This window comes from Rhinopithecus roxellana, chromosome 6, assembly GCF_007565055.1.
Source record: "Rhinopithecus roxellana isolate Shanxi Qingling chromosome 6, ASM756505v1, whole genome shotgun sequence".
NCBI lineage: Eukaryota > Metazoa > Chordata > Mammalia > Primates > Cercopithecidae > Rhinopithecus > Rhinopithecus roxellana.
The window spans coordinates 5,988,077-6,001,596 of NC_044554.1; positions in this window are offsets into that span (position 1 = coordinate 5,988,077).

Sequence of the window (13,520 nt, forward strand, 5' to 3'; positions counted from 1 at the left end):
TAAACATATCACCATGTGTGTAAATTTTACACATTCACTGAAGCACTGTTCTTAATAATTAAAAACTGGAAAGCCTAAATGTCCATCAACAGAAAAATAGTTATATAAATCTTGGTAAATTTATTCTACACAGTTTAAAAATGTTTTAAAAAGCACACACACACAGTGGGTCTCTGCATTTGTTTTGTGAATATCTCCGAGATACGTTGCTAAAAATGAAAAGAAAGTCAATAGCATTACTGAAGGAACATAACTACAACCAAACAAAAAACGAAATTATACATTTGTAAAAGAACTCTTATTTAACGCATAGATAAAAGCGATGATTCTCAAAATTTAGTAGGATTAAGAATGACCAAAGTGCAGCTTCCTAGTTCCTACTTCCAAGAGATTCCAATTCGGAAGGTCTGGGTTGATGCACAGGCACCTCCATTTTTAACTAGCTCCCTAGGTGGTTTGAAGCAAGGGCTTTACCAGGAACATTTTAAGAACTACTGATTTAGAAGGATATAGTATACTAAATGGTAATACTGTGTTCCTGTAGGTATGGGAATGGCTTTGGCAAAGTGCTGAACTCCCACTCTTTACTCTGCATAGTTTTACTTGTTTGAATTGCATGAATTAATGTAATCTGTACATTTTTAAATTAAAATAACAACAGAAAAATAAGTGAAAAACATGTGAAGTGTCTTTAGTCACTTGACAGATAAAATCTACGAGAATCCAAAGGAAGACACCATTTGCACCTGCGGCACTCAGGGAAAACTTCCTAGAGCAAGTGGCATTTGAAATGAGCTTTGAAGGAAAAGCTAAGGTTATAGGACAAATAAAGCAGAAAACATATTCTATGCAGAGAAATGGATGAGAACACAGAGAGGGGAAATGAGGGCCCTTAATTTAGGGCAGTAAAGAGAAATATTAGGAATAAGAAATACAATAGTAGTACATGAGGTATTTTTGGGAGTTCTTTGCTATCAAGCTGAAGAATCTGAACTCTATATAAACAGTGAACAATCACTGAAAGATTTTGAGCTTAAGAATTGTGTGACAGATGCTGCCATAAAAAACAATGAGATCATGTCTTTTGTGGGAATATGGATGGAGCTGCAGGCTATTATCCTTAGCAAACAACACAGGAACAGAAAACCTGTGTTACAGAATATGGCATGTTCTCACAATTGGAAGCTAAATGATGAGAACTTACCAGTGCAAAGATGGAAACGACAGTCATGGATCTACTTGAAGGTGGAGGGTGGGAGGAGGGAGAGGAGCAAGACAACTATTGGGTATTGGGCTTCATTCCTGGGTGATGAAATAATCTGTACAATAAACCCCCCATGACATGAATTTACCTATGTAACAAATCTTCACATGTACCCCCGAACCTAAAATAAAAGTTTTTTATTGTGTAATCATTACACTATAATAGAACAATATTTTAGGAAGGTTAATCTGATACCAGGATGCATTAAAGAGGCAGAAGGTGGAGGGGACACTATAGTGCATTCCAAAAGAAATGAGCACGAATTTTTATAGAGGCAGAAGAAAGAGAAGAAGGTGGAGCCCGGGTGATGAATAGAGAATACATAATGAATGAAAGAGAAAGATGAGAGGGGAAGGGTTTGTTTTCAGAGATACAGAATTTAGACAAGTTTAAAATGTGACCTCGGTTTCCCGAGAGCTTGAGGTATAACAGGCTTGGGAATCAGCTGCAGAAAAGTGAGAGTTAATATCAAGATCTAACTAAGAGAGCAAACAAAGGAAGAGAGGACCAAAATAGACTCCAGGGCGGGGGGTTGGGGAACCTATTTAAGAGAAAGTGGGATCCATTTTTTAAAACCTAGAACAAACAAAATGAAGAAAAAGTAGTCACAGATGTAGAATGAGAACTAGAATATAGATCTTCCAAACTAATAGAGAAAGGATGGTCAATCACACCACCACGCTCCCCAACTACCCTCACCAGTCTTGAGTTTTCACTTTGTTTCATTTCTCAATTGGTTAGAACAGTGGTTCTCAAACCTGGCATTTATCACAATCTTCTGGGAATGAGGACATCAAAGAATTCAGGTCTGGAGATTTTGTTTGAAATCTCAAAATCTGTCTATTTAAACATTTCCCTTACAGCTTATGGACCACTACTTCAGATATAATTTGCATTATAGTATTAAAGGAAAGGTGGTAAACACTAAAATCAAACACACTTAAAAATTATTACACAATTGAAGGAAAACTTAAAATCTTAGGATATGTGTGAGAGTTGGATAAGTAGGAGGAAAGGGGGAAGCAATATGGGCTAAATCTGTTTACATGTGAAAGTCAGAAGTTATTCTTTTGTCTTTGTTTTTATAATTAGATGTGACAAAGATAAAAGAATGGATATTACATTATGAGTATTTGTAGACTTCTCCCCTCTCCCTGCTTCCTAACAAGGTTCCTGGCCTCCCTGCTGAATGCTGGGTACTAAGGTGCCAGTCTGAAAAAATGAAAGAAGAGGAAAACTGAAAGAAGCCTGGCTCAATTAGCCTATATAAAAATGAAAATAGCTAACAACTGGGAACTTACTGTCAGGCTAAGATAATTGAGAACCTTACTGTAAGGTATTTACTATTCTAAATACCTAACATATATTAACTCATTTAATTCTCACAACAACACTCTGAATTAAATATTATTACTATTTCTATTTTACACATGGGAAACAGAGCCAGTAAGTGGCGCAGATGGATTCAAACTCAGGCAGTCAATAGCTCCAGAACTTTTGCCGGTCTTAATCACTACCCTATACACTTCAGATAATAAACAATGAACAGACCAGGCGCAGAACCTCACACCTGTAATCCCAGCACTTTGAGAGGCCAAGGCAGGTGGATCATGAGGTCAGGAGTTCGAGACTATCTTGGCCAACGCAGAGAAACTCCATCTCTACTAAAAATACAAAATTAGTCAGACATGGTGGTACACGCCTGTAGTCCCAGCTACTCGGGAGGCTGTGGCAGGAGAACTGCTTAAACCTGGGAGGCAGAGGTTGCAGTAGCTGAGATTGTGCCACTCGAGCATAGGCAACAGAACGAGACTCGGCCTCAAAATAAATAAATAAATAATGAACAGATAAGGAGTGAGGCAGAGAGAAAATAAACCAGTGGAACACATTGAAAAAGATACTTTTGAGAGTACATGGAGAACAGATAAGAGATATTAAAACTAAGTGTATTAATTAAAAATATGAATAGGAGGCACTTTTACAACTAATAAATTAGAAAATTTTTTATTTAAATGGTCAACATTTTGTAGACCAATTATACTTTGTTCCCATCCCACAATACATCTTGGGAATAGATAGCTGATAAGGCCTGACCCAGCAAACAACTGCCAGGGAATTCTGATGGAGAGTTGGGTGGTGAACCCTGTGATCAGGGAATGGGAAATGGACACCAGTCCACTTTCCAGCCCTGTGGTGAGTAGAGGTGCTGAGCAATACCACGTACACGGGGAGGGGCATGATGAAATCACAGAGACTATTTGGGAGTTGACCTGGGCAGCATTATAAGGTCAGTGCACAGCCCATACAACAGCCCTGAATGGCCCATGCAGAAGCCTGATGGGACACAAAGAATAACAGTAGATTACTAGGAATTAAGTAAGGTGGTCCCCCCCACCCCAGTGTATGTGGCTGTTCTCAATATCACCTCTCTTGGGATAAGGGTAGGAGAAGCCATGGGCATATACCATTTGGTTATTGCCAGCCAATGCCTTCAGCATCCCCCATTGCCCCCAGAGAGTCATGACCAATTTGCATTCACATGGGAAGAAAAACAATGGACTGTCTTGCCCAGGGATACCACCCTGGAGGTGATACATGTTTCCCATGAACTTTTAGGTCTTTTTCTGGCTGATAATCTGCACAGTCCCCACCTTACCCTCTCACTTGGCGAACAAAGGATTGGCGGTCAATGCATACAAAGACCAGAGGCCAGGTTTGCCAGTCTGGTTGTCATCTGGTTGGGTAAGACAAAAGTCTTTCAGTCTGCTCTTATGGATAAGGTGTAGGCCTACGCATGTCCTACCACACCAAAGCACTTGCAAATTTCCTTAGGCCTCCTAGAGTGTTGGTATCCTTTTATTCCTCATTTGGCCCAACTCCTTAGGCCCCTATACTGCTAGTCAAGATGGGTGCCCACTGGGACTGGTCCGTAAAGGAGGATGAGGCCTTTGAACAAGCTAAAGATGCAGTGAAACAAATACAAGCCTAGGACTTGCAGTGCAAGGGCAGCCTTGTGAACTGAACACAGCCAGTTACCCTGAGGGGTTTGGGTGGGGCCTGTGGTGAAGGCAAGGACATGTGTGCCTTTTGGATTCTGGTCGCAACTGTGGAAGGGGGCTTCAGCTAGCTAGAGTGCCACAACTCTGGGCTATGTATACTTTACAATAAGTGGAGGACATTACAAAGTGGGTCCTGGTGCTATTATGCACCCAGTACCCATACCAGGTTGACTAAATGGTACCTTCCAGAAGCTAAAGCCTGGGAATGCCCAAACACAGATTGTAGCCAAAAGGCATGCATACCTTAACAAAGAGGCATATTCATTAATAGCCCCTTGAGCACAGAGCTCCATTTGGTGCTCAGTACTGTCACCTATGTGACAACTGAATTGAAAGAGGCTGCTGAACCTCCACAGATTCCCTCCTTTGTACAGGAAGGACAGGGCCCAATTCTTGACCAGATCTGGTACACAGAAAGCTTGCTATGAGGCAATCCTTGCACGTGGACAGCTGCAGCCATCCAGCTGTCCACTGATAGGATCTGGCTTGATACAGGCCTGGGACATATTAACTAACGGGCTGAGCTGAGATCCACCTAGATGATCCTCCTCTATGAGCCAGACCCAATAGTCTTGTGTACCAACAGCTGGGCTGTCTTTAAGGGACTTGCTATGTGGCTACCACAAGGAGAAGCTCAGGATTGGATGGTAGCAGGCTGCCTGCTTTGGGGTGCTGGCATGTGGAAGGACATTCTCTGTTACATCCAGGGAATGCATGTAACAGTCTTCCATGTGGATGCCCACATGGCATCTACACCATCTGGAAATCAACATGAGAACAAGCTAGCCTGCATTTGTCTCTTCAAGTTAGTCCCCACAGATGTGGCCCAATGGCTACCCAAAAAGACAGGACATTGGGGACAGTGTTCCCTTTGGGCCATGGTGAAGAATTGGGGCCTGCCACTATGACATAAAGACATAGTACACCTCTGTCAGCAATGTCCCACCCATGCATAGGAATGCCCCAGGCCCTTGCCACATAATACTGGACAGATCCCCTGGGGCCAGAGTCCAGTACAATGGTGGCAGGCAGACTACATAGGGCATTTGTTTCTATCTAATGGCTGCTACTATGCCTTGACTCATGTGGACACCTGCACAGGGCTACCACAGTCATACCCAGCAAGCATGCTACCCAGAAAACTACCATAAAAGGACTAGAGCTGCTGGGTGTGGCCTATGGTGTCCCCACCAATATCAACAGTGACCAGGGCTTGCACTTTACCAGACATGAAGTGCAGGAATGGGCGGAGGCCCTGGATATCCACTGGCATTTCCACCTGCTATACAACCCTGCAGCCATGGGGCTGATTTAAAGGATGAATGAGCTGTTGAAGCAACAACTCCAGCAGGAGATGCACTCTGGCTCTGTGGACACACCACTTACCAGCAGTTGTCAGCACTCTGAATGAACATGGCGTCCTCATCACCAGTGCATATGTCCTTCTGATGCAAAAATGTGACACCACTGTCAGGATCCAGGTGGACAAGGTAAGGGACAGTACTCCTTTGTCCCAACCTGAGACTCAAGATAACCTGTGATTGCCCTTGCCACAGGACCTATCCACTGGGGAGCACATCATTACGTGGCCTTGGAAATGGCAAGCTAGTCCCCGATGCTTTGATTTTTCCACTCTGTGGGAGAAGGGCCTAGACGAAGCTGCACAGGTCACACCTATTTTGCACCCTGCTCCCCATCATATTTCTAAAATAATGAATCCTGGTCCTCCTCCTCGCTTGTGAAAGGGGATGATCATCCTCTCACTATGGAACATCATGATACTCCCATTGTCTTATTCTGGCCTCCCGCAATGTATCCCACAGACGGCCAATCCATTTGGTGATGTAAGCCAGGCCCCAGGCCACTGCCAAGGGTGGTGCTTTCTCAGAACAATACAACTTCCTGTGTCTTGTTGAATGGCTGTGATTGCCCTTCCTTGTACCCACTAAACATCTCATCTTCCACCCACAGATGGTGTACAGCAGACCCTCTTCACCAGCTGGGTACAGATGGTGGCCTCTCTCCAAAACAAAATAGACTGCTGGGCCTGTGAAGAGTTGCCCCTCCCCTCCACCATGGGCCTGCTGTAGTGAATCCAATATCAACTCCCAAGTTGGATTATTTTTTGTTTTAGTTTGTATTGCTGCTGCAGCAGTCTGGTAGCAATGCTTCTCCACATTACGTGGCCCCTGGGAAATAATGGAAGAATAGCGTGATAAGAATGTGAGGGCTGTTCCAGGGTAGCTGGGGTGGACTGCATGGTAGAAGTACCTGACAGCAGTACCTTAACTTAGCCATAACCTGAGAATGGCCCTGTATGGTAGAAGCACCTGAATGTGTGTTCCGAGTTCCCAGCTAAGGAATCCAGGAGTGGCCAACCCAGGCACTCATTCCTTATCTATGAGGAACATCTGAGCCCCTGGCCTGTCTAGTGAAACACAGGCCATACAAGGGATCAAGGCACTTTGCTTTGGGTTAAGTGAAGGTTGCCAGGTGAAGATGGTTAGGGGGAGGGTGCTAAGTGAAAATGCTATATAAACTACATGCTTTTTGCAAGAAGTTGCAGTTCTCCTGCCCAGCCTACTGCCTCTGGGTTGTGTGGTTCTCCAGCCCAGCACCCTCTCACTGGGCTGTGTGGTTCTCCTGTCCAGCCTGCCACCACTGGACCTCCCTCTTTGTAGGTTTCCTGCTAATAAAGCCCTATGTCCTGTTTGCTGGCTCTAGGTCTCTTCTTCAGTCTCTTGAACATGTTGCCATCCCTGTTTAGGTTAATAGGGGTTCAGCATGACATAAGTATAACATGAAAAAAACTTAGTGACATGACCAAATTTTAAAATATCTTCCTTAAAACACTCAATTATAAAATATAATGCAGAATGTCAAGACAGAATCAGCATATACAGAAATAACCCTTCCTACACTGAGTCGAGAAAAATAATAGAGAATATATTTAAAATAATTTAATATAAATATAGCTGCATTGAAATCAGAGTAATTCTCAGCAGAATAATGTGAGCACTATTTTAAATAAGGAAAGTAAGGAAAAACAGTCTCTGCAAGACATTAAAGCAAGAAGCATCAGGGATGACAGCAGAAAAGCTACTATGGAAAAGCAAGATACTCCTAACATCTGGAGATAGTCAACACCACGAAAGAGAGACAACAAATCCAACAAATAGAAGAATTTACAAGCTGATGAAACAGTAAAATGAGTATTCAGAACAGGGCTTAAAACATGTATATTTAATATCCTGAAAAGATAAAGATGGTAAATGCCATCAAACAAGAAAACAGGAGATAATAAAAGGCTAGTGGACATTTCAAGAAATGAAACGAGCGACCTGGGAAAATTTTAAAATGATAGTGTGAAAGGTGATATGCAAAATGGTGTCACTGGTTCAAGCTCTCAAATGGAGTCGGGAAGTCATTCTAAGAAGGACTGCCTGCACATCCCATAGACTTGAAGGAAGAAAAACACCAAACAAACCCAGAAACTTGTTTTGAACCTTTGAGCTGGGCCAAACCTCCATGTCCACAACATCCTGAAAAACAGCTGAATTTAATTCCTGAGCAGTGAAAACTAAAAATAAAATCCTAAGCCCCCCCAACCAACAAAACAGACCCCTTTTGGCCAAGGGGACTTCAGAGAAACCTTAAAAACTGAGTTCCAGGCCATGAAGGGATGGGAGGTCAGACATGCCTCATTGTACTCCCTCCTTTCTGCAGCTGAATGCTGGTCAGTTGTCTGTTAAAACAGAATTCATAGGACTGACAGAATGGACTCTCTGTAGGAAGAAGATACCAAATTATAAGCAGACCTAAGGTCATTCCAGGCAAGGGTTAAGTTACCTATGCCTACACTTACAGAATAAGCTATGCTCTAATTGCCACAAGGTTCTTCTTTTCCTCCATCAGCAAAACAAGTGCCGGTCTTGAGATAAACAATGTTAAAACAATTACAGCTCATCTGCCACCAATACTAACTCATCCCCTCTTCCACAAGCCATAACTACAGCTTTGATTGGATAAGAGACCTATTTCAGTAACTTTCTCCTTATAAGAGACCACAGATTATGGATTGGTGATGGCTGATTTACACAGGTTGTGAACTTGAGTGTCTTTGTGTCCCTACTTCACCTTTTGACATATAGGGCCTAATTGTAATACGTTTCAATGTTAAATCTCTGTCCCAAAGTGAACATGGAATGCATTTAAAATGCATGCTTGCTTATCACACACGTGTGCATCCCCACTTTGTGAATATTCATAGGTCCTCTTATAAGCTACTGAATATGTATATTTAGCCAACCTGTTCAGAATAAATTTCTGTCTCATCCTTCCCTTCCTAGAAGTGCCTGCTAATGTTCTCTGCTAGAGGCTACACTTCCCAGCCTGCAGAATGGCCAGCCTGGTAGGCTGTAACCCTTTACAAGAAAGTCTCCTCTCCAAAATTAAGACCTCAAGATTCTTATGCTGACAATAACAACCAAAGAACTATGGACTCATGTACTAAGCCACCCCCTCCACCAATGATAATTCTTTCAAAACAACTTACGTAATCATCCTTAGCTTCTTTTTGATTTTTTCTTAAAAGCCCCTATGTTCCACCTCTCTTCAGAACACAGTTTCGCTTCTAGTTGAATCTGTGACTCTTAAATTGCAATTCCTAGGACTCCAAAAAATGCCCTGATTTATTGCATTGTAGTCTAGTCTTTAGCCTCCTGTTGGTTGACAACAGCTTGAGAAGTAAATTGCTGGCTGCAACATTGAGGAATTCTTCCAAAGAAATAAAGAGATTATATATATTAATTTTTTCTTTTTTTCTTTTTTTTTGAGACAGAGTCTCACTCTTGTCACCCAGGCTGGAGTGCAAAGGCGCAATCTCAGCTCACTGCACCCTCCGCCTACTGGGTTCAAGCAATTCTCCTGCCTCAGCCTTCTGAGGAGCTGAGATTACCAGCACCTGCCACCACGCCCAGCTAATTTTGGTATTTTTAGTAGAGATGGGGTTTCACCACATTGGCCAGGCTGGTCTCGAACTCCTGACCTCAGGTGATCTGCCTGCCTCGGCCTCCCAAAGTGCTGAGATTAGAGGTGTGAGTCACCGCACCTGGCCAAGAGATGCAAAATATAAAAGAAAAAGGAAGTTTAAATACAGTTTCAACAAATAGGGGTTCTAAGTAAGAGAATAGAGAAGATGGAAGAAAGAAAATACTGGAAAAATCTGTGGTTAATATTTTTTTCAGAATTTAAGAATGACAACAATCCTTCAATAAAAAAGAACTGCTAAATAAAAATATAAGGTCTTCTTACACTTAAATATAGAATTTCAGAACATTTAGGATAAAGACAATTTTCTAAAAGCTAAGAGAGAAAGGTCAGATTACCTCCAAAGGAATGTAAATCAAATTGGTATCAGATTTCTCGGCAGCATCATTAGGTTGCAAGAAGATACTAATGCATTGTTTTCAAAATGTTGAAAGAACAAAAAGTTTAAAAAGACAAAACTTTTTGCTGCCAAAAATGTAGTTCACTTATAAGGGGAGCACAAAATGTTTCCCTTCTGGCAAGAAAATCAGCCATATGAATTAAGAGCCTTAACGATGTTCAAATTCTTTAACCTATCTGGGAATCTACATTCCGAAGTGATAATCAGAAATGCAATGCATCACAAATGCAATAAGCCCTAGTGTAGCATTTTCAACAGCAAAAATTGTAACATTCCAAATATTCAAAATTAGGGGAAGAATTAATCATGGTTCAGCCATATGAATAAATACTTGCCATCATTAATACAACGAAAAGACTAATGAAATAAGGAGCATCACTTAGAACAACAAACCAAAAGTGTTCAAACAGTAATGATGCTTGTCATCTCACTTAAGAATTTTGGAGGTAGAAAAAAAGCAGTTAGTTAACTCTGGCAAATACTGCTTGCTGTCATCCAATATTTATTCTCCTTTCTCTGAAAGAGAACCCTGATTTTAGGCGGGCACATGGCCGCCTCCAAAATTACCACCTTTTGCAGGCTCTATAAATACTAAATACTAGTCAATGTGATATAAGCTGATGTGTTAGACAACTTCCAAGAAGTGTCAAAGTAAGGGTGGGGGGAAGTGCATTTCCCACTTCCTGACTGGAATTCAGAAGTCATAGCTGGAAATCAGGCAGCCATCTTGGCCTATGAAGAGGAAGCCACATCCTGAGAATGGCAGGGTAGCAAAAAAGAAGGAATCAGGATCTCTAACACCAAGGAAGGACCATGTCTGCTCTGGAACACCTACTTCTCGACCATTTTTACATGAGAAAGAAATAAACTGCAATTAAGACACTGTTGAGTCTTCTGATACACACATCTGAGCCAAATCCTAAAATCTCGGCTCTACCCTTAGATTTTCCGATTCAGTAGGTCTGGGGATAGGGCCTTATAGTTCTAGTTCTAACTAGGTCCCAGGTGATGTTAATGCAGCTAGTCTGGAGACCATACTTGAAGAACCACTGCACTAATGGAGGTAATAACTTAGTGATTTTCAAGCTGTGCTTTACATTAGAATCACTGGAAGAGAGGGAGGCTTTAAAAACACACGGCACGCGCACACACACACACATACACACACACAGCCAAGGCTAATTTCAAAAACTCTAACTGGTCTAGGCCAGATGATTCTAAGGTGTAGACTGAATGCTGTAACTCTTTCCTTACTTACTGAAACAATAGTAATAAGAAGGAAATACCTGTGTTTCCCCACAGAGGGGGGTTGATATTTAGAAAGCTGCTCTTGATGGCCCAGAACTTGAAGCCAAAAGACTGGATTTAATTCCCTGATCTTAGACAGTTATGAGGACCTAGAACAATATAGTATCTCTGGACCTTGGTTACATGATTTGCAAAATGGTGATGAAAATATTTACATTATTGGGTTTTTGTATAGATTATATGATATAGGTGAAAGTACTTTGTAAACTCAAAGTATTACACAGAAGTAATAAGGGAGGCCCAGCTGATTTTCTATGGAGAATCTGAGTTAGTTTAGCCCTAGGACTGAACTGAATAAATGGAAAAAGTAGGAGAAAAACAATAGAGAACATAAGAAATAACATAGGATTCATCTGTGACTCCCTGCCGGAGGACTGGAATGTGTGATAGGATCGGAGTACCTCCTGTGATGGGTGCTGCTCCCTCTTCCTTTTCTTATTATCATGATTTATTTTCATCAGGTGTTCCTAGTCTGAAATAACTCCTCAGGTGATGAAGCACACAGACTTTGTCTGTATAGAAGCAGGTGTTAAAGAATGGATAGTCCAGTGATTAGGATCATTATACCACCATCATTAAACAGAACCTGAAATCACCAGTCTCTGCAATGTTTCCCAGGTGGCTGTTTTATATTTAGGTGTTTGGCTGTGGATGTACCAGATGTCAGAATCTGACCCTGACACTTCTACTTTCAGGATAAAGGGGGATTTAGATCGGGTCCTTGAGGGCCTCAGGTGCCAGAGTGAATTTGGACTTTATTCTGTAGCCTGTGTAAGTCACTTTTTTTTTTTTTTTTTTTGAGACAGAGTCTCGCTCTGTGGCCCAGGCTGGAATGCAGTGGCGTGATCTAGGCTCACTGCAAGCTCCGCCTCCCGGGTTCACGCCATTGTCCTGCCTCAGCCTCCCAAGTAGCTGAGACTACAGGCTCCCACCACCACGCCTGGCTAATTTTTTGTATTTTTAGTAGAGACGGGGTTTCACTGTGGTAGCCAGGAGGTCTCGATCTCCTGACCTTGTGATCCGCCTGCCTCAGCCTCACAAAGTGCTGGGATTACAGGCATGAGCCACTGCACCCGGCCAAGTCACTGGTTTTAATCCCAGAAGTGACAAAGCGTGGTACTCTGAGAGTATCAGCCAGGGGCCTGTGTAATGGATTAGACTGAGCTGAGGCTGAAATCAAGATGACCAGCATAGAGGTTACTGAAGTAATACCGTAACAGAGTAGAAGCAACAGAAGTTGATGGGAAATAATAAATGCAAGAGATAGGGTGGATGAAAATGAACAGCACTTGGTCATTCATAACTGTCAAATTTTTTTTGGTAAATACTGGTAGCCTTCAATAAAGATTGACAAGGCTATCTTTCTTTTCCCTTGGTACTAAGTAGTGTCCTACAGTTAAAACAAGTCTCAGACTGAATGCTACTACACAAATCTTATAAGCAAGCAGACACAAAAAACAGTACAAACAGTACTTTGTGGCAAAATATTAAGTCTAGACTAACAGCCATTCTGAAGGGTGTCAGTCTGCGACACTCAGATTTCTACTCCATAGTTATGCAAAGAGGTGCTTGTACAATATTCTAGCCAGTCACATATCTTGAATATCTTGTTTCCACAATGAAGAATTCTTTCTAATCCTTTATGCTAAGGTACATCTAGTGCAGATTTACATGGTGATACTGGAAGCATCTGTGCATTCAACTCTGCAGTGAACATTTTTTATTAGTCTTTCAAATGCCAATTACCCACCCTGGGCTGTGCAGATTAACTTTCAAACATATACACATCTCACTGAAGTATTCTAAAGTATAAGGACAAGATAACAAGCATCAAAAATGGTTTTAAAGTCATAAGGCAGAAGACCAGGTCAGAGGAAGATGATGAAAAACCACTGATTTAGTGAGCTGGTCTTAGCGCTAAGCAACAGAATGCAGCTGTAGCTAATTTAAGCAGAAAGTACGTTTACTGGAGGACGCTAAGTAGCTCAAAGGATAACTGGAGATTGAGGCTTGCACCTACATGGCCAGAAACTACCTCTGGCTGTTACCGGTGGAGGGTGTCCAGGTTCTTGGCATCTTGAACAAGGAATTGGACAAAACGTACAAACAAAGCAAGGAAGGAATGAAGCAACAAAAGCAGAGATTGAAAATGAAAGTACACTCCACAGGGCGTGAGCAGCCGGAACATGGGACTCAAGAGCTGGGCGGCCGGGTTATAGAATTTTCTGGGGTATAAATACCCCTAGAGCTTTCCCATTGGCCACTTGGTGTACACCCCACGCAAATATAGTGGCCCACAATCAGTCTGATAGCGGAAAGCAACCAATCAGAGCCTGAAGCGAAGTTACAAAGGTTACACACTATGCAAACATCTGATTAGTTGTGGAAAGCAACCAATCAGAGGTACTTTCAATTTTCCGTCTGCCACGCAGAAAAGGCA